The sequence below is a fragment of the Salmo salar genome, chromosome 04 (assembly GCF_965601325.2).
Source record: "Salmo salar chromosome 04, fSalSal1, whole genome shotgun sequence".
NCBI classification, from domain to species: Eukaryota; Metazoa; Chordata; class Actinopteri; order Salmoniformes; family Salmonidae; genus Salmo; species Salmo salar.
In genome coordinates, this window is record NC_138294.1 from 45,629,871 (window position 1) to 45,635,607 (window position 5,737).

At 44.8% G+C, this 5,737-nt stretch overlaps 1 long non-coding RNA gene across 1 annotated transcript; it reads right to left on the reverse strand.

The window, feature by feature from the left end:
- Positions 1-430: 430 nt before the first annotated feature.
- On the reverse strand, positions 431-3,178 carry LOC123742452 (uncharacterized). Its single transcript, XR_006769612.2, has 3 exons — positions 2,691-3,178; positions 2,201-2,292; positions 431-1,376 (listed from the first exon to the last, which is right to left on the reverse strand). It is a non-coding gene; the product is annotated as an uncharacterized LOC123742452 (long non-coding RNA).
- Between the last annotated feature and the right edge of the window lie 2,559 nt (positions 3,179-5,737).

Sequence of the window (5,737 nt, forward strand, 5' to 3'; positions counted from 1 at the left end):
TACACCGCACCAGAAAGCATTATTAGACACATACAGTCATGGTAGTCGACAGGATGATTTTGTTGCGCAAGTGACTTTCGAAAACTGCAATCTGAGACCTCCACTTGGACATAGCTGTTGATATCATGTGATTTCTTAATTCACAATTTTCTCCAACAATGTCCTTATCTCCCCACTCAACATCCCCCGTCCTCTCATGGCCTTGCCTGGGACTCTGGGTTGTTGCTGCCAGGGATATGAGTATGTAGGCCCATACGTGGTATTAAAAACCCATAAAAACTGACTGCCAAAAGGTCCTTCACTCCAACAGCCAGCCAGTACCAGTCTTCCTTCCTCTTGGGAAAGGTCTGAAGTCTGAACCATGGCCATTCCCACCCTATCTGCTTTCAGTATAGCCGGATACCACTTTTTGGGGCCTGTGAAATCCCACAGTTGTTCCGCAATTACAGCTGCTGTGCATAGAAGAGGGGGGCTTTTTAACAGCGAGGGGGATAGAGTTAACCCAGCTGTGTTGGGGGAGGAATCACAGCTGCAAACTAGACACACCTGTGGCACGGGCAGGGATAAAGTCTAAGGATATTCACAAGGACAAGCCTAATAAAAAAATACTTCTAAAGATTTTCTCCTTTATGTTTTGGTTTTACTGTCCATGGGCCATATGATACCCATTGAAATAATATAATTAAAATAAGAGTTAAGTTTTTTTGTGTGTTTTTTAATTATAAATGTCATAGATAATGCATTAATTCATGCGCAGGTCCCTGATATAATCAAAACATTAAAAACTATTCAACCTAAACTCCAAGGTCATTCACTCTGGTTAAAAAAATGGTATTCAGAAGAGCTCAAATTAAGTCATGATTCCCATTAATAATGAAAACATACATCCATGATTGACACTGGAAATAATGCCACCATTTTCTGCTCTGCAATGTGGAAATTACATTAAAGCAATTTGAAAAGGCGACCTGCGGTCTCTACTGTAATTAAGATATACTACAAAATGGACAAAGGCATCAGTGAACAGCGACATAGTGCATAGTTTACATGACAGCATGTGAAAAAGGGTTCCATTTGGAAAGCGAGCAAGCACAACAAAAGGGCAATTTGTTATCACATAGTCAAGTAGGTTCCTGTAGGATAATTAAACGGACAATCTCGAGGTCACCGTTTGGACTCAGCTGTCCCTCTGAGTGTCTGTTCTTCTCCTGGACTCCATCCTCGACACGACTGGCTCAGAGTTTGACAAAAGTTTGGATGTGGTGGCGTCTGCGGTGCTCCTAGGCGGAGGCTCGGCTGTGTGTGCGGCACCGCAGCAGCTCCTTTCTGTGGTCTTCGTGGTGCATGGGGCAGTAGGACTGGGGCTCACAGTGCTCCTGACAGACAGACGAGACCAGGGGAGTGAGAAATAAACTGATTACAGCCTAGCCCAACAGCCCAGAGTCTATTTGAGTACTGGAGCCAAGCTGATCCTCAACATTGGGGCTCCTTGGGTGTGCGTGCTTAGTCCCCTCCTGTACTCCCTGTTCACCCACGACTGCGTGGCCAAGCCTGACTCCAACACCATCATTAAGTTTGCTGACGACACAACAGTGGTAGGCCTGATCACTGACAACGATGAGACAGAGTATACTGAGGAGGTCAGAGACCTGGCAGTGTGGTGCCAGGACAACAACCTCTCCCTCAATGTGTGTAAGACAAAGGAGCTGATCGTGGACTATGGGAAAAGGAGGCCTGGTATGGCAACTGCTCAGCAACTGACCGTAAGGCGCTACAGAGGGTAGTGTATACAGCCCAACACATCACATCACTGGGGCCAAGCTTCCTGACATCCAGGACCTATATACTAGGCGGTGTCAGAGGAAGGCCCCAAAATGTGTCAAAGACTCCAATCCCCCAAGTCATAGACTGTTCTCTCTGCTAACGCACGACAAGGGGTACCGGAGCACCAAGTCTAGGACCAAAAGGCTCCTTTAACAACTTCTACCCCTAAGCCATTAGACTGCTGAACAATTAATAAAATGGCCACCCTGACTATTTACATGTACATTTTTTTTGTTGAAAATATTTTCTTAATTCTATTTCTTGAACTGCATTGTTGGTTAAGGGCTTATAAGTAAGCAGTTCACAGGTCTATAACTGTTGTATTCGGGCGCATGCGACAAATAAAATTTGATTTGATTTATTGTCAGGTCCATACCTGGTGAGAGAAGTCTATGTAGCCACCCTTGAGGATAGTGCAGGGCTGGGTATTCGTTCATGCTGTGGTCCACACTGCGCAAGAGGCGACACCTACAGAATGAGAAAAGCACTCTCTCATGAGGAGCGACTTAATTTCAAATGGAATACATGCAGAAAAAAACACATTTCTGGTCAGGAGTCAAAAGCAGATAATATGTAATCTGCAGATTTGATACACACACACGAACACGAAAACACACACAGGAGGACGTGACAAAAAGGTATGTATGTCACGTTCTGGGTGCTCTTTCGGAGGAGAATTCACAGTGCAGCTCCAACACAAGCCTCTTATCAAATGTGTGGGTTTTAGCCTCTGGGACAGTATGCTATCCACTGCCTCGTCTGTGTTGGGCAGGCTCAGAGCCCCCTGCAGGTGATGAGAGGGATAACACTAACTCAGACGAACACGGTTCACACTCCACATTGATATAAACAAAGATTGCACTCACCATAATGTGTCCTCCCTGATACTCATATGGGTAACAGCAGTCCACCACGGCAAAAGACTCAACCAAGCAGCTGAACTTCCCTTCCCTTCCAGAAGAACACTCATCTGGGACAATGAGAGAATTAAGTATTTTTAGATATAATGTATCTTCCTGCAAATGTAACGTGCACTATGTTAGGAGGAGCACTACATCTCATTACACTTACTGTGTCAACCATGATGTACGTCAAGCCATGGACACATGAGAAAAGGAAAGGGCAGGGGAGAGATTCAAAATTGGGGTAAAAGGAAGGAGTCATGTTGGAAGACAGAAAAAAAGGACGAAGATCTGGGGAAGAATTATTCAAAGCTGTAGCAACAGAGATTGAACCGTGCATTGAATACAGGTTCAAGATTCACACAGGTGCAAACCTCGCTGCATGATCCATTCAGTGACATAGCTTAACACAATGGGGCAAGAGCTGAAGACAAGTCTATGAGATCCAAATCACATCAGCTTCCTGCTCCAGGATTACCATGAATCCATCTGGATCCCCTGGAGAGTGCTGGGTTGGGGGGGGGGGGGGGGATGCAGGGTAGATGGGACTTCCCAAGGCACAGGGCTCACTGTCACCTTGGAGCTGAGTGTCTGGAATAGGCATAAGACACTTTGGCTTGCCCTGAGATCTCTTCCTGGGGCCATCTAAACACAGGGGAAACCACAGCAATGCAGTCATTGTAATTCAGGTGAGATACAGAGAATGCATAACTCCTCAAAAACACACCCACAACAGAGGTGGAGAAACTTGAGCAATCCCATTCTGTCATCTAGTGGCCATAGTTGAATAAGCCACACAGGGCACTGAGCTGTTACTGAAACGTAATCATTTATGCCATTGACTGATGACAGCATTTAAATAGAGCATATTGTAGAAGGAACGATAGCATTTGCATGGGAATGTAAGTTAACCATGCATAACCCTGAATGTCAAAATGCATCCGTTCACATTCTCCTTGTTACTGAATGGACGTTCACTGAACGGAAGCTTTGGACTGCTACACAGCAACCTGAGCTAAGTGAGAAGAGTGTGTTAAACACAATGACAATCATTTAAAAGGTAGAGTCATTCATAGGTAGAGTGCATCCACAGACTGTTCTTTACCAGGAACTTCTTAATGCGACTGCTCCCGGAACAAAGGAGAACATCATTACTTTAGATGATGCAGGTAGCAACACAATACCACTGGGATCCACAGGGCCAATGGGGACCAGGTACTCATCCCTCCACAAATGATATTAACATTCATACGTGTTCCAGAATGCTTCTAAACACAGGGTTCAAGTTAATGGTGTTCTTGAAGGTGAGAGGAATAAGCCTGGCACCTACAGTAGGTGCAGGAGAGCCCAAGGCCACTGGAGAAGATGTAGGCCTGTCTGCAAACCAACAGGAAATAATGTGCCAAAAAAGCATGAAATGGTGAGGATGGAGTGAAAACAGCATATCACGATGGGCTCAAAAATGCAATGACATACAAAAGACAAACAAAGACAAAGGAGTGGCAACTGAAATTAAAATGGTGCAACATTTTACTGAAAGTGCAAAGCCTCTGCTACTTTACCAGAGTATACAATGCACACACCAGCATAGATGGTCATACACTCTGTCACGTCCTGGCCAGTATAAGGGTTAATTGTCATTGTAGTTTGGTCAGGACGTGGCAGAGGGTATTTGGTTTATGTGGTTCGGGGTGGTGTGTTTGTTGTAGGGGATTTGATTTATGTATTCCGGGGTTTTTGGGCACTGTTCCTTGTTTATGTATTTCTATGTTGATCTAGCTGGTTGTATGTCTATGTTTGGTTAATTGGTGTTGGGACTCTCAATTGAAGGCAGGTGTTGTCTATTTGCCTTTGATTGAGAGTCCCATATAGTAGGGTGTGTTTGTCTTTGGTGGGAGATTGTTTGTGAGCACTGCTTGTTGAGCCTGCCACACTGTTGTTAGTATCATTTATTGTTTTGTTTTTTCTGTGGATGCTTTACTCTTTTGTGAATTAAAAGAATGAGTATCCATATACCCGCTGCATTTTGGTCTTCCCTGCAACACCACGACATAATTCGTGACACACTCTGAACTTATGCCCAGCCAAGACTGGCGTCTCGGGTCTTCCTAGCTTGGGAGTTAGAGGTCTTAACGGGTCCAAATAGTTGGAAATGGATCTGTGGCTTTCCCACCTGACCGATATGCATAAATACATTTTCAAAAAACAGAGACCCATTCCAAATGGACCCGAGAACAGTCAGACCCGTTCCAAAAAGTAGCGTGGAAAACAGACCCAAACAGACCTGTGCTGGTTCGGATCCGAGAGACCCGTTCAGATCCTTGCCATTGTCTCCTCTGCTTTTCTTTGGGAGTTTCCCCTGGGTCGCTGACTTGCTGTCAATGATTTTTTTTGTGTGTGAATGAATAGGCCTTTGTAAAATGAATTGCTCACCTTTGTGTGGTGATCCCTGTGCAGCAGCATCGTCTATACTCCCAGTGCTGAGGTTGGACAGGTCCAGACATCGCCTGCATTTCTTAGTTTCACTCCTCTGCGATGTCTAGACATGTCCAACCATCGCCGAGCAGTGTCACTAAGTAATGCAGGCACTGCATGGGATAAAGATGGGTAAATATGGAGGTATCAAGATCATGGTTGTAGTTTTAGCCTAGTCTTATTCACAAGTCATGGCACTAGCTCTCGAGAACCCAAGGGGGCCCAAAGTGGCTTGGAGCCAGTCCCTGTCTTGGGTTCTCAGCTGATTTAATGGGCAGCTGTCTCCATGTGAAGTAGAATCCAGATAAATATGGGGGGGGGGGGGGGTACTAAGCTAACATATGGAATTGTTTTAAGATGGTCATACCATAGCTATTTGGTTTTGAATTTCAGGACCCCTTTAGGTAAAACAAAGTATCGTAGTAAAGGCCAAGTTCAATGTTTTATCAAATAATTAGATAAAGCAGTGAACTTGGCCTTTACTACGATAGAAACACATTGAATAACACACAAGACAGCTCAGGAACGAGTCCCGT